This window comes from Oncorhynchus nerka, linkage group LG13, assembly GCF_034236695.1.
Source record: "Oncorhynchus nerka isolate Pitt River linkage group LG13, Oner_Uvic_2.0, whole genome shotgun sequence".
NCBI classification, from domain to species: Eukaryota; Metazoa; Chordata; class Actinopteri; order Salmoniformes; family Salmonidae; genus Oncorhynchus; species Oncorhynchus nerka.
Genome location: NC_088408.1, coordinates 46,509,970 through 46,527,184, shown reverse-complemented (window position 1 = coordinate 46,527,184; position 17,215 = coordinate 46,509,970). Strand labels below are relative to the sequence as shown.

Below are 17,215 nucleotides of genomic sequence, written 5' to 3'. Positions count from 1 at the left end.
CCTCCAGGTTCCCTCGGAGAGTTCATCAATGAGCTTGATGCCTTGATAAGCTCCTTTCCTGAGGACGGCTCACCTCTCACAGTTCTGGGCGACTTTAACCTCCCCACGCCTACCTTTGACTCATTCCTCTCTGCCTCATTCTTTCCACTCCTCTCCTCTTTTGACCTCACCCTCTCACCTTCCCCCCTACTCACAAGGCAGGCAATACGCTCGACCTCATCTTTACTAGATGCTGTTCTTCCACTAACCTCATTGCAACTCCCCTCCAAGTCTCCAACCACTACCTTGTATCCTTTTCCCTCTCGCTCTCATCCAACACTTCCCACACTGCCCCTACTCGGATGGTATCGCGCCGTCCCAACCTTCGCTCTCTCTCCCCCGCTACTCTCTCCTCTTCCATCCTATCATCTCTTCCCTCTGCTCAAACCTTCTCCAACCTATCTCCTGATTCTGCCTCCTCAACCCTCCTCTCCTCCCTTTCTGCATCCTTTGACTCTCTATGTCCCCTATCCTCCAGGCCGGCTCGGTCCTCCCTCCCGCTCCGTGGCTCGACGACTCATTGCGAGCTCACAGAACAGGGCTCCGGGCAGCCGAGCGGAAATGGAGGAAAACTCGCCTCCCTGCGGACCTGGCATCCTTTCACTCCCTCCTCTCTACATTTTCCTCTTCTGTCTCTGCTGCTAAAGCCACTTTCTACCACTCTAAATTCCAAGCATCTGCCTCTGACCCTAGGAAGCTCTTTGCCACCTTCTCCTCCCTCCTGAATCCTCCTCCCCCCCTCCTCCCTCTCTGCAGATGACTTCGTCAACCATTTTGAAAAGAAGGTCGACGACATCCGATCCTCGTTTGCTAAGTCAAACGACACCGCTGGTTCTGCTCACACTGCCCTACCCTGTGCTCTGACCTCTTTCTCCCCTCTCTCTCCAGATGAAATCTCGCGTCTTGTGACGGCCGGCCGCCCAACAACCTGCCCGCTTGAACCTATCCCCTCCTCTCTTCTCCAGACCATTTCCGGAGACCTTCTCCCTTACCTCACCTCTCTCATCAACTCATCCCTGACCGCTGGCTACGTCCCTTCCGTCTTCAAGAGAGCGAGAGTTGCACCCCTTCTGAAAAAACCTACACTCGATCCCTCCGATGTCAACAACTACAGACCAGTATCCCTTCTTTCTTTTCTCTCCAAAACTCTTGAACATGCCGTCCTTGGCCAGTTCTCCCGCTATCTCTCTCAGAATGACCTTCTTGATCCAAATCAGTCAGGTTTCAAGACTAGTCATTCAACTGAGACTGCTCTTCTCTGTATCACGGAGGCGCTCCGCACTGCTAAAGCTAACTCTCTCTCCTTCTAGACCTATTGGCTGCCTTCGATACTGTGAACCATCAGATCCTCCTCTCCACCCTCTCCGAGTTGGGCATCTCCGGCGCGGCCCACGCTTGGATTGCGTCCTACCTGACAGGTCGCTCCTACCAGGTGGCATGGCGAGAATCTGTCTCCTCACCACGCGCTCTCACCACTGGCGTCCCCCAGGGCTCTGTTCTAGGCCCTCTCCTATTCTCGCTATACACCAAGTCACTTGGCTCTGTCATAACCTCACATGGTCTCTCCTATCATTGCTATGCAGACGACACACAATTAATCTTCTCCTTTCCCCCTTCTGATGACCAGGTGGCGAATCGCATCTCTGCATGTCTGGCAGACATATCAGTGTGGATGACGGATCACCACCTCAAGCTGAACCTCGGCAAGACGGAGCTGCTCTTCCTCCCGGGGAAGGACTGCCTGTTCCATGATCTTGCCATCACGGTTGACAACTCCATTGTGTCCTCCTCCCAGAGCGCTAAGAACCTTGGCGTGATCCTGGACAACACCCTGTCGTTCTCAACTAACATCAAGGCGGTGGCCCGTTCCTGTAGGTTCATGCTCTACAACATCCGCAGAGTACGACCCTGCCTCACACAGGAAGCGGCGCAGGTCCTAATCCAGGCACTTGTCATCTCCCGTCTGGATTACTGCAACTCGCTGTTGGCTGGGCTCCCTGCCTGTGCCATTAAACCCCTACAACTAATCCAGAACGCCGCAGCCCGTCTGGTGTTCAACCTTCCCAAGTTCTCTCACGTCACCCCGCTCCTCCGCTCTCTCCACTGGCTTCCAGTTGAAGCTCGCATCCGCTACAAGACCATGGTGCTTGCCTACGGAGCTGTGAGGGAACGGCACCTCAGTACCTCCAGGCTCTGATCAGGCCCTACACCCAAACAAGGGCACTGCGTTCATCCACCTCTGGCCTGCTCGCCTCCCTACCACTGAGGAAGTACAGTTCCCGCGCAGCCCAGTCAAAACTGTTCGCTGCTCTGGCCCCCCAATGGTGGAACAAACTCCCTCATGACGCCAGGACAGCGGAGTCAATCACCACCTTCCGGAGACACCTGAAACCCCACCTCTTTCAGGAATACCTAGGATAGGATAAAGTAATCCTTCTCACCCCCCTTAAAAGATTTAGATGCACTATTGTAAAGTGGCTGTTCCACTGGATGTCTTAAGGTGAACGCACCAATTTGTAAGTCGCTCTGGATAAGAGCGTCTGCTAAATGACTTAAATGTAAAAATGTAAATGTTATCGCAACAGTTTTTGTGACGCAACCATTCTGTAGAGTTGAAAATGCAATATTTTCATCATGCAAACCATTTTATTCGCTTAAAACGGCAGTTGGATGGAAACACCTCTGGTGTGAAATTTTAAAAAAAAAAAAATTTATGCAGATTTTACAATATTTGTATAAACCTAGCTACTGAAACCAATGAATTTAAACTAATCAGGGGTCGTGTTAGAGTTCAGAAATCTGCATTTTCAAAAAGCAGAGCTGCATTTCGTATTGAAAGTCTACAATTGTTTTGCTCCAATAGACTACTACTTCAAGGTCTCAGAGCAAGTGACGTCACCTATTGAAACACTATTTAGTGCGCACCACCGCTAACTAAGCTATCGTTTCACATCCGTTACACAACTATAGTCTTCCTTCACAGAAGATACACTGGTGCAACACATTCAGCAGAAAATAGCTTCATTTTCATCACGTGACAACAAAGTGCAACGCTATTTGGCTGGCTAGCCACACAACTAAGTGAGCTTACAATGAAATAGTAAGGATTTGTTTTTGTTTGTTGCCAAAAACGATGCATGGCCAAGTCGCTCTGGATAAGAGCGTCTGCTAAATGACTTAAATGTAAATGTATATTTCTAATGTTTATTATACAAAGAATGTAGCCAGCTACATTTCCAAATGTTTTGTTTAAAGTTCATCTTGCGTTTTACCAGAGACAAGTAGCTACATGTCAGAGGCTGTCTGCTAATAGGATTCCCGTTCCACATCCCAGTGGAGAAGAGCAACCGAAGCACAGCATTAGTTTGATGCTGAGCAGAAATGACAATACGAAGCATTTTTAGATCTGCATTTACAAAACGCAGCAAGATATTTCTTAATGCTTTAAGGTGACCCCTGTTCATTGTAAGTCTGTCACCAAACACAATAATGACATTTCCCATGTAACCACATGTTAATACAATGTTTAGTTACATAAATATGAGGGTACCCCATTGGGGTGAGATTGAGAAAGGTGCTTGGTTTTGGTTAGCCCATCTGACATGATGGGCAGGAAAGGACAGCAGTGCCCAATTTGACCAAGAGGACCTGCGTCACAGCTAGAGGTTGACCGACACAGATTAATCTGCTATTTTATTTATGTGTGTGTATGTGTATGTGTATATATATATATATATATATATATATATATATATACACACACACAGTTGAAGATGGAAGTTTACATACACTTTAGGTTGGAGTCATTAAAACTCGTTTTTCAACCACTCCACAAATGTCTTGTTAACAAATTATAGTTTTGGCAAGTCGGTTAGGACATCTACTTTGTGCAGGACACAAGTCATTTTTCCAACAGTTGTTTACAGACAGATTATTTCAAATGGATAATGTCCCCAAGCATGCTTCCAAAGTTGTGGCAAAATGGCTTAAGGACAACAAAGTCAAGGTACTGGAGTGGCTGTGACCAAAGCCCTGACCTCAATCCCAAAGAATTTGTGGGCAGAACTGAAAAAGCGTGTGCGAGCAAGGAGGCCTACAAACCTGACTCAGTTACACCAGCTGTCAGGAGGAATGGGCCAAAATCCACCCAACTTAATGTGGGAAGCTTGTGGAAGGCTACCCAAAACGTTTGAGCCAATTTAAATAATTTAAACGCTACCAAATGCTAATTGAGTGTATGTAAACTTCTGACCCACTGGGAATGTGATGAAAGAAATAAAAGCTGAAATAAATCATTGTCTCTACTATTATTCTGACATTCCACAGTGGTGTAAAAAGTGGTGATCCTAACTGACCTAAAAAAGGAAATTTATAGTTTAATTAAATATCAGGATTTGTGAAAAACTGAGTTTAAATGTATTTGGCTAAGGTGTATGTAAACTTCCTGCTTCAACTGTGTATATGTGTATGTATTTGTAATTATGACAATTACAACAATACTGAATGAACACTTATTTTAACTTAATATAATACATAAATCAAATCAATTTAGTCTCAAATAAATAATGAAACATGTTTAAATAATGCAAAAACAGTGTTGGAGAAGAAAGTAAAAGTGCAATATGTGCCATGTAAAAAAGCTAAAGTTTAAGTTCCTTGCTCAGAGCTTGAGAACATATGAAAGCTGGTGGTTCCTTTTAACATGAGTCTTCAATATTCCCAGGTAAGAAGTTGTAGTTTATAATAGGACTATTTCTCTCTATACTATTTGTATTTCATATACCTTTTTGACTATTGGATGTTCTTGTAGGCACTTTAGTATTGCCAGCCTAATCTCGGGAGTTGACAGGCTTGAAGTCATAAACAGCACTGTGCTTCAAGCATTGCTAAGAGCTGCTGGCAAACGCAGTAAAGTGCTGTTTGAATGAATGCTTACGAGCCTGCTGCTGCCTACCACCACTCAGTCAGACTGCTCTATCAAATCAAGTACTTAATTATAGTATAATAAACACACATATGAGCATTTGGTCATTAATATGGTCAAATACGGAAACTCTAATTTCGAAAACAAAAAGTTTATTCTTTCAGTGGAATACGGAACCGTTCCGTACTGTATTTAACGGGTGGCAACACTAAGTCTACATATTGCTGTTACATTACACAACCTTCAATGTTATAATTATGTAAAAGTCTGGCATATTAATTACGGTCTTTGTTAGGAAGAAATGGTCTTAACACAGTTCGCAACGAGCCAGGCGGCCCAAACTGCTGCATATACCGTGACTGCTTGCACTGAATGCAAGAAACGTGACACAATTTCCCTATTTAATATTGCCTGCAACATTAATTTATTTTAACTACATATGCAGGTTTTCAAAAATATACTTGTGTATTCATTTTTTAAAAAGGCATTGATTGTAAGGTACATTTGTGCAACGATTGTGCTTTTTTTAAATCATCACCCGTTTAGCGAAGTTGAAGTAGGCTGTAATTCGATGATAAATTAACAGGCACCGCATTGATTACATGCAACGCAGAACAAGCTAGTAAACCTAGTAATATCATCAACCATGTGTAGTTTAACTAGTGATTAAGTGAAGATAATTTAAAATAATAATAATGCTAGCTTGCAAAATTTGGCTTAAATCACAAGTTATATGGACTTTATGTGAAAAAATAGGGGTTGACATGATTTTATTTTAATGGCTACACCTTCCTCTGTTCCCTATACATACGTCTGTAAGGTCCCTCAGGCAAGTATTACATTTCAAGCACAGAATCCACTACAACAACCAGGGAGCTTTTTGAAAGCCTCGTATGGGCAGTAATTGGTGGATGGGTAACAAATCACACATTGAATATATCTTTAAGCATGGTCAAGTTAATAATTATGCTGTGGATGATGTATTCGGAAAGTATTCTGACCCCTTGACTTTTTCCACATTTTGTTACATTACAGCCTTATTCTAAAATGGATAAAACATTTTTTTCCTTGTCAATCTACAAACAATAATGACCCCCATAATGACAAAGCAAAACAGGTTTGTAGAAATTTTAGCAAATGTATAAAATAAAAAAACTGGTATCACATTTACATACAGTACCAGTCAAAAGATTGGACACCTACTCAATTCAAGGGTTTTTCTTTATTTGTACTATTTTCTACATTGTAGAATAATACTGAAGATGTCAAAACTATGAAATAACACATGGAATCATGTAGTAACCAAGAAAGTGTTAAACAAATCCCTCTTTGCTTAGACAGCTTTGCACACTCTTGGCATTCTCTCAACCAGCTTCAACTGGAATGCTTTTCCAACAGTGTTTGAGTTCCTACATATGCTGAGCACTTGTTGGCTGCTTTTCCTTCACTCTTTTCCTTCACTCTGTGGTCACACTCATCTCAATTGGCTTGAGGCCAGGTCATCTCATGCATCACTCAATCACTCTCCTTCTTGGTAAAATAGCCCTTACATAGCCTGTAGGTGTGTTTTGGTCTATGTCGTATCTCTGCAGAATGCTGTGTTAGCCACGCTGGTTAAGTGTGCCTTGAATTCTAAATAAATCACTGACAGTGTCACCAGAAAATCACATTTACATTTACATTTAAGTCATTTAGCAGACGCTCTTATCCAGAGCGACTTACAAATTGGTGCATTCACCTTATGACATCCAGTGGAGCAGCCACTTTACAATAGTGCATCTAAATCTTTTAAGGGGGGGTGAGAAGGATTACTTTATCCTATCCTAGGTATTCCTTAAAGAGGTGGGGTTTCAGGTGTCTCCGGAAGGTGGTGATTGACTCCGCTGTCCTGGCGTCGTGAGGGAGTTTGTTCCACCATTGGGGGGCCAGAGCAGCGAACAGTTTTGACTGGGCTGAGCGGGAACTGTACTTCCTCAGTGGTAGGGAGGCGAGCAGGCCAGAGGTGGATGAACGCAGTGCCCTTGTTTGGGTGTAGGGCCTGATCAGAGCCTGGAGGTACTGAGGTGCCGTTCCCCTCACAGCTCCGTAGGCAAGCACCATGGTCTTGTAGCGGATGCGAGCATCAACTGGAAGCCAGTGGAGAGAGCGGAGGAGCGGGGTGACGTGAGAGAACTTGGGAAGGTTGAACACCAGACGGGCTGCGGCGTTCTGGATGAGTTGTAGGGGTTTAATGGCACAGGCAGGGAGCCCAGCCAACAGCGAGTTGCAGTAATCCAGACGGGAGATGACAAGTGCCTGGATTAGGACCTGCGCCGCTTCCTGTGTGAGGCAGGGTCGTACTCTGCGGATGTTGTAGAGCATGAACCTACAGGAACGGGCCACCGCTTTGATGTTAGTGGAGAACGACAGGGTGTTGTCCAGGATCACGCCAAGGTTCTTAGCGCTCTGGGAGGAGGACACAGTGGAGTTGTCAACCGTGATGGCGAGATCATGGAACGGGCAGTCCTTCCCCGGGAGGAAGAGCAGCTCCGTCTTGCCGAGGTTCAGCTTGAGGTGGTGATCCGTCATCCACACTGATATGTCTGCCAGACATGCAGAGATGCGATTCGCCACCTGGTCATCAGAAGGGGAAAGGAGAAGATTAATTGTGTGTCGTCTGCATAGCAATGATAGGAGAGACCATGTGAGGTTATGACAGAGCCAAGTGACTTGGTGTATAGCGAGAATAGGAGAGGGCCTAGAACAGAGCCCTGGGGACACCAGTGGTGAGAGCACGTGGTGAGGAGACGGATTCTCGCCACGCCACCTGGTTAGGAGCGACCTGAGATGCCCAACGTCGGAGAGGGTGGAGATGCCCAACTCGGAGGGGTGGAGAGAGGATCTGATGGTTCACAGTATGGAAGGCAGCCAATAGGTCTAGAAGGATGAGAGCAGAGGAGAGAGAGTTAGCTTTAGCAGTGCGGAGCGCCTCCGTGATACAGAGAAGAGCAGTCTCAGTTGAATGACTAGTCTTGAAACCTGACTGATTTGGATCAAGAAGGTCATTCTGAGAGAGATAGCGGGAGAGGTGGCCAAGGACGGCACGTTCAAGGGTTTTGGAGAGAAAAGAAAGAAGGGATACTGGTCTGTAGTTGTTGACATCGGAGGGATCGAGTGTAGGTTTTTTCAGAAGGGTGCAACTCTCGCTCTCTTGAAGACGGAAGGGACGTAGCCAGCGGTCAGGGATGAGTTGATGAGCGAGGTGAGGTAAGGGAGAAGGTCTCCGGAAATGGTCTGGAGAAGAGAGGAGGGGATAGGGTCAAGCGGGCAGGTTGTTGGGCGGCCGGCCGTCAAAGACGCGAGATTTCATCTGGAGAGAGAGGGAGAAAGAGGTCAGAGCACAGGGTAGGGCAGTGTGAGCAGAACCAGCGGTGTCGTTTGACTTAGCAAACGAGGATCGGATGTCGTCGACCTTCTTTTCAAAATGGTTGACGAAGTCATCTGCAGAGAGGGAGGAAGGGGAGGAGGATTCAGGAGGGAGGAGAAGGTGGCAAAGAGCTTCCTAGGGTTAGAGGCAGATGCTTGGAATTTAGAGTGGTAGAAAGTGGCTTTAGCAGCAGAGACAGAAGAGGAAAATGTAGAGAGGAGGGAGTGAAAGGATGCCAGGTCCGCAGGGAGGCGAGTTTTCCCTCATTTCCGCTCGGCTGCCCGGAGCCCTGTTCTGTGAGCTCGCAATGAGTCGTCGAGCCACGGAGCGGGAGGGAGGACCGAGCCGGCCTGGAGGATAGGGGACATAGAGAGTCAAAGGATGCAGAAAGGGAGGAGAGGAGGGTTGAGGAGGCAGAATCAGGAGATAGGTTGGAGAAGGTTTGAGCAGAGGGAAGAGATGATAGGATGGAAGAGGAGAGAGTAGCGGGGAGAGAGAGCGAAGGTTGGGACGGCGCGATACCATCCGAGTAGGGGCAGTGTGGGAAGTGTTGGATGAGAGCGAGAGGGAAAAGGATACAAGGTAGTGGTCGGAGACTTGGAGGGGAGTTGCAATGAGGTTAGTGGAAGAACAGCATCTAGTAAAGATGAGGTCGAGCGTATTGCCTGCCTTGTGAGTAGGGGGAAGGTGAGAGGAGAGGTCAAAAGAGGAGAGGAGTGGAAAGAAGGAGGCAGAGAGGAATGAGTCAAAGGTAGGCGTGGGGAGGTTAAAGTCGCCCAGAACTGTGAGAGGTGAGCCGTCCTCAGGAAAGGAGCTTATCAAGGCATCAAGCTCATTGATGAACTCTCCGAGGGAACCTGGAGGGCGATAAATGATAAGGATGTTAAGCTTGAAAGGGCTGGTAACTGTGACAGCATGGAATTCAAAGGAGGCGATAGATAGATGGGTAAGGGGAGAAAGAGAGAATGACCACTTGGGAGAGATGAGGATCCCGGTGCCACCACCCCGCTGACCAGAAGCTCTCGGGGTGTGCGAGAACACGTGGGCGGACGAAGAGAGAGCAGTAGGAGTAGCAGTGTTATCTGTGGTGATCCATGTTTCCGTCAGTGCCAAGAAGTCGAGGGACTGGAGGGGGCATAGGCTGAGATGAACTCTGCCTTGTTGGCCGCAGATCGGCAGTTCCAGAGGCTACCGGAGACCTGGAACTCCACGTGGGTCGTGCGCTGGGACCACCAGATTAGGGTGGCGCGGCCACGCGGTGTGGAGCGTTTGTATGGTCTGTGCAGAGAGGAGAGAACAGGGATAGACAGACACATAGTTGACAGGCTACAGAAGAGGCTACGCTAATGCAAAGGAGATTGGAATGACAAGTGGACTACACGTCTCGAATGTTCAGAAAGTTGAGCTTACGTAGCAAGAATCTTATTGACTAAAATGATTAAAAATGATACAGTACTGCTGAAGTAGGCTAGCTGGCAGTGGCTGCGTTGTTGACTTTGTAGGCTAGCTGGCAGTGGCTGCGTTGTTGATTCGGGGCTAGCTGGCTAGCTAGCAGTGTTGATTACGTTACGTTGCGTTAAAAGAACGACAATAGCTGGCTAGGTAACCTAGAAAATCGCTCTAGACTACACAATTATCTTTGATACAGAGACGGCTATGTAGCTAGCTATGTAGCTAGCTACGATCAAACAAATCAAACCGTTGTACTGTAATGAAATGAAATGAAAATGTGATACTACCTGTGGAGCGAGGCGGAATGCGACCGGGTTGTTGAGTTCTATTCGGTAGACGTTGGCTAGCTGTTGGCTAGCTAGCAGTGTCTCCTACGTTAAGGACGACAAATAGCTGGCTAGCTAACCTCGGTAAATTAAGATAATCACTCTAAAACTACACACTCTAAACTACACAATTATCTTGGATACGAAGACAGCAAAGACAACTATGTAGCTAGCTAACACTACACTAATCAAGTCGTTCAGTTGAGGGTAATAGTTTCTACAGTGCCTCTATTCTTATTGACTAAAATTATTAAAAATGATACAGTACTGCTGAAGTAGGCTAGCTGGCAGTGGCTGCGTTGTTGACTTTGTAGGCTAGCTGGCAGTGGCTGCGTTGTTGATTCAGGGGCTAGCTAGCAGTGTTGATTATGTTACGTTGCGTTAAAAGAACGACAATAGCTGGCTAGGTAACCTAGAAAATCGCTCTAGACTACACAATTATCTTTGATACAGAGACGGCTATGTAGCTAGCTATGTAGACGGTGGGCGTTAGCTAGCTGGCTAGCTGCTGGGCAGATAGCAGTGTAGACTGCGTTAGGACGACGAAATACGATAATTACGCAATTATCTTTGATACAAAGACGGCTATGTAGCTAGCTAAGAAGAAATTGCTAAGATTAGACAAATCAAACCTTTGTACTATAATGAAATGTAATGAAATGTAATGAAAAGTTATACTACCTGCAGACCGAAGTGCAGATGCGACTGCTCGCTCCAACCACACCTCCTCCTCCATGCTTCACAGTGGGAACCATACACATGGAGATAATCTGCTTCTCACAAAGACACGGCAGTTGGAACCAAAAATGTCAGATTTCCACCGGTCTAATGTCCATTGCTTGTGTTTCTTGGCCCTAGCAAGTCTCTTCTTATTGGTGTCCATTAGTAGTGGTTTCTTTGCAGCAATTTGACCATGAAGGCCTGCATCACGCAGTCTCCTCTGAACAGTTGAGGTTGATGTCTGTTACTTGAACTCTGTCACACATTTATTTGGGCTGCAATTTCTGAGGCTGGTAACTCTAATGAACGTATCCCCTGCAGCAGAGGTAACTCTGGGTCTTCCTTTCCTGTGTCGGTCCTCGTAAGAGCCAGTTTCATCATAGCGCTTGATTGTTTTTGGGACTGCACTTGATGTGCAGAGTTCTTGAAAATGTTCCGTATTGACTGACCTCAACAAGGTTTCTCTAAAAAGATAAGTTCTGTAGCTTTTGAAGGATGTCACTTTCTATTTTCTGAGCGACATTGACGGAGTGGATACGTAAGCTCCGCAAACCCGGTACCAGGCCCAAAACAACCGCTCCGAGTTTAACAAGTAAAGAAATGATCACCTAACAGCAAGAACCTTACCATCTAGTGGTCAGAACCTGGTAATATCAGGATGTAAGATGGTACATAATCCCAACCATTTCAATCCGGGGGGGAACAACATCCCCACGCAGCGCAAACGTTGGACCCTCTGTGAACACACCGTGCTGCTGCAAAGTCCTTTTGTCTTTTCTGTCAAAGGTCAGTTCAAACAGGTCCAACTTCGACTGTTCTCTGTTCTTTTCAACTGTTATGTCATGAAATGACCATGGCGTGACAATTCCATTAACTGATTTGTTTTTCGAAGAATACATTACATAAGAAGAAGGAACAGTACTCTGAGCCGCAGCTCCATACTATGTGTCAAACATGTATGATTAAATACTTGTTGGTGGGGGGTGGGGGAGGGTCCGTGGATGGCTTTTTACCACCTCTTTGGATTCCTCATGTCTTGTTCATTGTTAGAAAAAAGTTTAGTCCAAATCGGATGTCAGGTACTATAATTAAGTAGTATATGAATCCTATCAATTAAACTGGGCAATTTGGGTGCCGTCGATTAGATTCATTTCTCAAGAGATCAAATTATATTTAAACAAAGTAATGTTTCCAGAATGCTTATGTTATCAGTTTCGAACTACAGAATCTATGTCAGAACAATCTGAGATGGTGGGTGTCATTGCTTGCTGAAATGACATGAAACGACCCAGATGTGACACGTGCTGGGAAGTGTTACCACTAGACCACGGCTCTACCCATAGTGATTGTTTGAATGCCTACTGATAAGTTCTGCTCTGACCAATGCCCTCTAGGCAAGGAACATTTGACCTTTTCTAGCTTTTGGCTTTTGATTGTGTCATGTTCTAAGCTGCTTTGCTGCTGCCTGTCTGCGCAAGATCAATGTCCCCCTCTTGTCGATGTCCTTTGACACGTGACTTCAAATGACCTCTGAGAGACTTATCTTCTGTCCACAGCACACCTCGCACGCTGATGCGCGCAATGAGGTGACCACGCGACCCGGGCGCTCGGGCTCCCGCTGCCGGAACTCTATCGCCTCGTGTGCCGACGAGCAGCCGCACGTCGGAAACTATCGGCTGCTCAAGACCATCGGCAAGGGAAACTTCGCCAAGGTCAAGCTGGCACGCCACATCCTCACGGGCAGAGAGGTGAGACCCCATCAGACTCCAGAGGCACCTGTCATGATTGATAGTGCATTATCTAATTTGTATGTCTAGAAAATAATACAGTAAAGTAGAATTGTTTGTACTTTATGGAGGAAGTTATTTTCACAAAGTTCGTTTGTGGGTTTTGCTAATACCAGTCACCTCACCCTTCCTGTACCTGAATAGTCCAGGGGCAACGCACTGCACTAATCATAACAATAGTCAATGTAATTGCACTTTGTTCATCGGTGAAACAAACAAAATGCAAGTTAATGGCCTGTGCAAGTTACTGTGCTTTAAATGCTGTAAACTAAACTTAATTAAGCAACAAACTAGAGGAACTGAATCAAATTGTATTGAGACCCCCACCAGCCCTCGCAGTTCTCCTAGAGGCAATGCTTTACACACTCTAGAATTGCAACTATGCATTCTGAGAAACACGTTTGTCATTGGTGGCCCGTTTACAGGCTTGCCAATTCTTGAGTCTTTAGGAGTGGTTGCTACAGGATTAATTGTTTTCCTTTACTCTTTCTTGACAGGTTGCCATTAAAATCATTGACAAGACACAACTGAATCCTACCAGTCTTCAAAAGGTAAAAGAGAAACCCATTGTCTCCCTATTGAAACGTGCACATCCTTCTCCAACGTTATTTCCACATTAGTGCATTCTCTGGTTGTGGATGTCGGGGATATCAATTAGGCCTGCATGTAATATTCCCACTTTGAAAGCTGTATGCAGTGAAAAGCATTAGTAAAACACTTTTTATGCCCTATATTCATTAGGTATTATAAAATCAGTCTTGTGTCTATATTGATGGAGGTGCCCTGTGAGTGTATGGGACTTCCCTTCATCGAGTAGCCATTGAAACTATTTTTGTTGTGAAACGCACAATTATAGCTAATTAATCTGATTCCCTATGAGTTCTTGACACCTTGTCATAGTGGGTGCTACACACCACAGTACGTGTCTTGGTGATATAACTAGCTTCATTTCAGAGTGTGTTACTAACTTCACAAAGGACTCTGCATTAGTTTGAGCTGAGGTGCAGAGTCCCTACCCCCTTAAAGGTCTCAGTCCTTGTGCCCCACTGCATGATGGGAGGTAGGGGGTAAAGCGGTGGCTGTTAGAGGAACCCTCGGTGGACTTGAATTTCAGAGGCTGCTAATAATAGCCTCGGAGGAGAAATCCAAATGGGTGGCTGGTGAAAGATGAGGGTTGGCCCTGCCAACATGGGAAGAGAAGCAACAACTTTCCAAGGAGAAGGGGCTGGGGTTTGGGCTGTAGTCGGGAAAGGGAAGGGAAGGGAAGTGAAGTGGGGCCATTGACCCATTGGATGGTTAGAGGGCCTAGTGCACACAGTACCCACATTTCCTCCTCAAGGCCCATTTTATTATTCTGCTCTGATGAAACTGGAATGAGCAGACGCTACCATGCTAGGTAAAGCTCCGCCTTATCTCAGTTCACTGGTCACGATGGCAACACCCATCCGTAGCACGCGCTCCAGCAGGTGTATCTCACTGATCATCCCTAAAGCCAACACCTCATTTGGCCGCCTTTCGTTCCAGTTCTCTGCTGCCTGTGACTGGAACGAATTGCAAAAATCGCTGAAGTTGGAGACTTTTATCTCCCTCACCAACTTCAAACATCTGCTATCTGAGCAGCTAACCGATCGCTGCAGCTGTACATAGTCTATCGGTAAATAGCCCACCCATTTTTACCTACCTCATCCCCATACTGTTTTTATTTATTTACTTTTCTGCTCTTTTGCACACCAATATCTCTACCTGTACATGACCATCTGATCATTTATCACGCCTGTGTTAATCTGCAAAATTGTAATTATTCGCATACCTCCTCATGCCTTTTGCAAACAATGTATATAGACTCCCCTTTTTTTCTACTGTGTTATTGACTTGTTAATAGTTTACTCCATGTGTAACTCTGTGTTGTCTGTTCACACTGCTATGCTTTGTCTTGGCCAGGTCGCAGTTGCAAATGAGAACCTGTTCTCAACTAGCCTACCTGGTTAAATAAAGGTGGGAAAAAAAACACACCTGCTGGCCCACAAAAGAGTTAAAGGCCACAAATGAGGTGCGTCTTTCTTGACTTTTATTTAACTTGGACATTAGTACTTTTCCCACAATGTTGTGTGGCAGAGTAACCCTAACCCAATACTAGGACCTGTGTCAACTGGTAATATCATATATACAAATATACTTTTCTATCTATTTCCTGAGATCCGCTTGGAACTGTAGTAGACCTTACTATGGTGCCCTTGGATGGCTCTTTACCAGACTGCGGTTGCTGCCCTGTCCTGTGGCCTTTCCTTGCAGCTATACAGATCAGACCCTCAGTGGTGCCAGTGTGAGACTGATGTTGTTCATCCACCCCACCAACCCCTATAATTAGCCAGCACAGGCTATCGATTCAGTTTGTTTTCCATTCGTTGGCCAATCGACAGCCCGTGGCTCAGACTGTGTGGATACGGGATGAGTGAGAGTGAGAGGGCCAGCGTCATGCTCTCTCTAGTTTCTCAGTCTCCACCTGTATGCTTACCACTTCATCAGGAGCCCACTACTTTCTGGTTTGGCAACCAAAGAGAACAGGCCACTGAGTGATGAAGTGGTCTTAAACACAACTCCCCCCCCCCCCTTAAACCGTAGCTAACAGTAGCCAGAGAGTCTCTGCCCCATACACCAATCACTCAGTCAAAATGGACAAACCTCCACATGCAAAGGTAGCTGAGGGGACACCATGCTGTCCCGTTCCTTCCATGAGTAGGCTCCGTCTATTATGCACAAGTGTCCTTCAGGGAACGGTGCCGACTAGATAGCTGCCACGGCTCCACGCAGTTTGCTAGGCAGCCTGCAGTCAGACTGACAATGTACCATGCTAAGCCATACCAATCTGTTACTGCCTCTTCGGTGCAGTATCAGTCTCCACAGCTTCGCTCAGGGCATCGTGACAGGGATGGTATAGGAGCCAGGGCCCTCGGAGAGAAGGGTTCATTCTAATGTCTTGAAAGCCACACAAGTTTTGCATTTTGTCCTGAGGGAACACAATTCCCAATGGTGGTTTGAACTGGCCTTTATTCATATGTAAACTCAGCAAAAAAAAACGTCCCTTTTTCAGGACCCTGTCTTATAAAGATCATTTGTAAAAATCCAAATTAACTTCACAGATCTTTGTAAAGGGTTTAATAGCACATTTATTTTATTTGTCGCATTATTCACACACTCGGGCAACTTCAAGAGCCTACTTCATTCCAAGTTGGGTGTGCGAGTTGTGTGCCTGGTATGTGTTGAAATAGAGGAGGCTGCCTACATGGATGGAGAATCACGTGGTAGTTAACTTCAAAATGACATTAATTGAAATATGATTAGACTGTAGTTTACTACAGTGCCTAAATAAATATTGATAATGGAATAACGTGAGTCGAACGACGGGTGCATAGGCTGGCTACTAGGGTGAGCAGGCGTGGCACCCGTTTCATTAAGTGACTACCCCTTTGTTTGTCTCTGCCTGCAAATCGTCATCCTAAAAAGTTAGGCTATGTCCTTATGCAAAACGTGGCAAGTGTAGCAGTCATCTTTCTTGCCGCTTCTAGTTCAGATTCCATACCTTCGAGATCAGGCGCTTGTGTGGCCTCAATTAAATAGAGTAGGCTATAGCCTAAGTCTGGGCGGAGAAGCACAGGGCAGTTCTTTCCAAGGAAATGTACTTCCTTAATATGATTAGGCTATAGTTCACTACATTGCCTAGATATAAATATTGATCATCCATATTGCTCTGGCTGAAAATCGTCGCACTCCTATGGGCCTCCCGGGTGCCACCAGAGATTCTGGGTCCGAGTCCAAGCCGGCTGCGACCGGGAGGCCCATGGGGCGGCACACAATTGGCCCAGTGTCGTCCGGGTTAGGGAGGGCTTGGCCGGTATCCTTGTCTCATCGCGCACTAGCGACTCCTGTGGGGGGCTGCTGACCAGGTTGCCAGGTGTACAGTGTTTCTTCCGGCTGGCTTCCGGGTTGGATGGGCATTGTGTCAAGAAGCAGTGCGGCTTGGTTGGGTTGTGTTTCGGAGGACGAGTCCGTATGGGAGTTGCAGCGATGAGACAAGACTGTAACTACTACCAATTGGATACCATGAAATTGGGGAGAAAAAATATAAATAATGAAAATCCTCCTAAAACGTAGGCTATAAAGAGAAAAGGGCAAGACTCCAACTCTGCTTCCTAAACTACATCTAGTATATCGGATGATATAGTCCAGTAATACAGAAAGCCTAATGTAAAATGGGCCACCTATTTCTCAAGTTATTTTAGCACATTTGATATTGCCTATAGGAGCGGGATGAAGAAATCCGTCCCATGCAGACATCGTAAGCACGAGCTGACAATATTTGACTATTTTTGACTGCTGTCATATCGACACTAATTTTAAATATGATGCCATTGTTGCTTTTGTGCTGATTTTCACTATTTATCAAGCACACTTGGCGTTTATAATGATGTTTAGGCTACTGTTTTCAACACTTCGTGTGTTTTGCTGACTGTGCGTCTTTGTGGTATTTTGTACACTATTTTAAAATCCAAATAACATTTTA

General features: G+C 45.8%; 1 pseudogene; it reads left to right on the top strand.

The window, feature by feature from the left end:
• LOC115139574 (MAP/microtubule affinity-regulating kinase 3-like) overlaps nt 1-17,215 on the top strand; it is a 144,684-nt pseudogene that overhangs the window by 12,630 nt on the left and 114,839 nt on the right.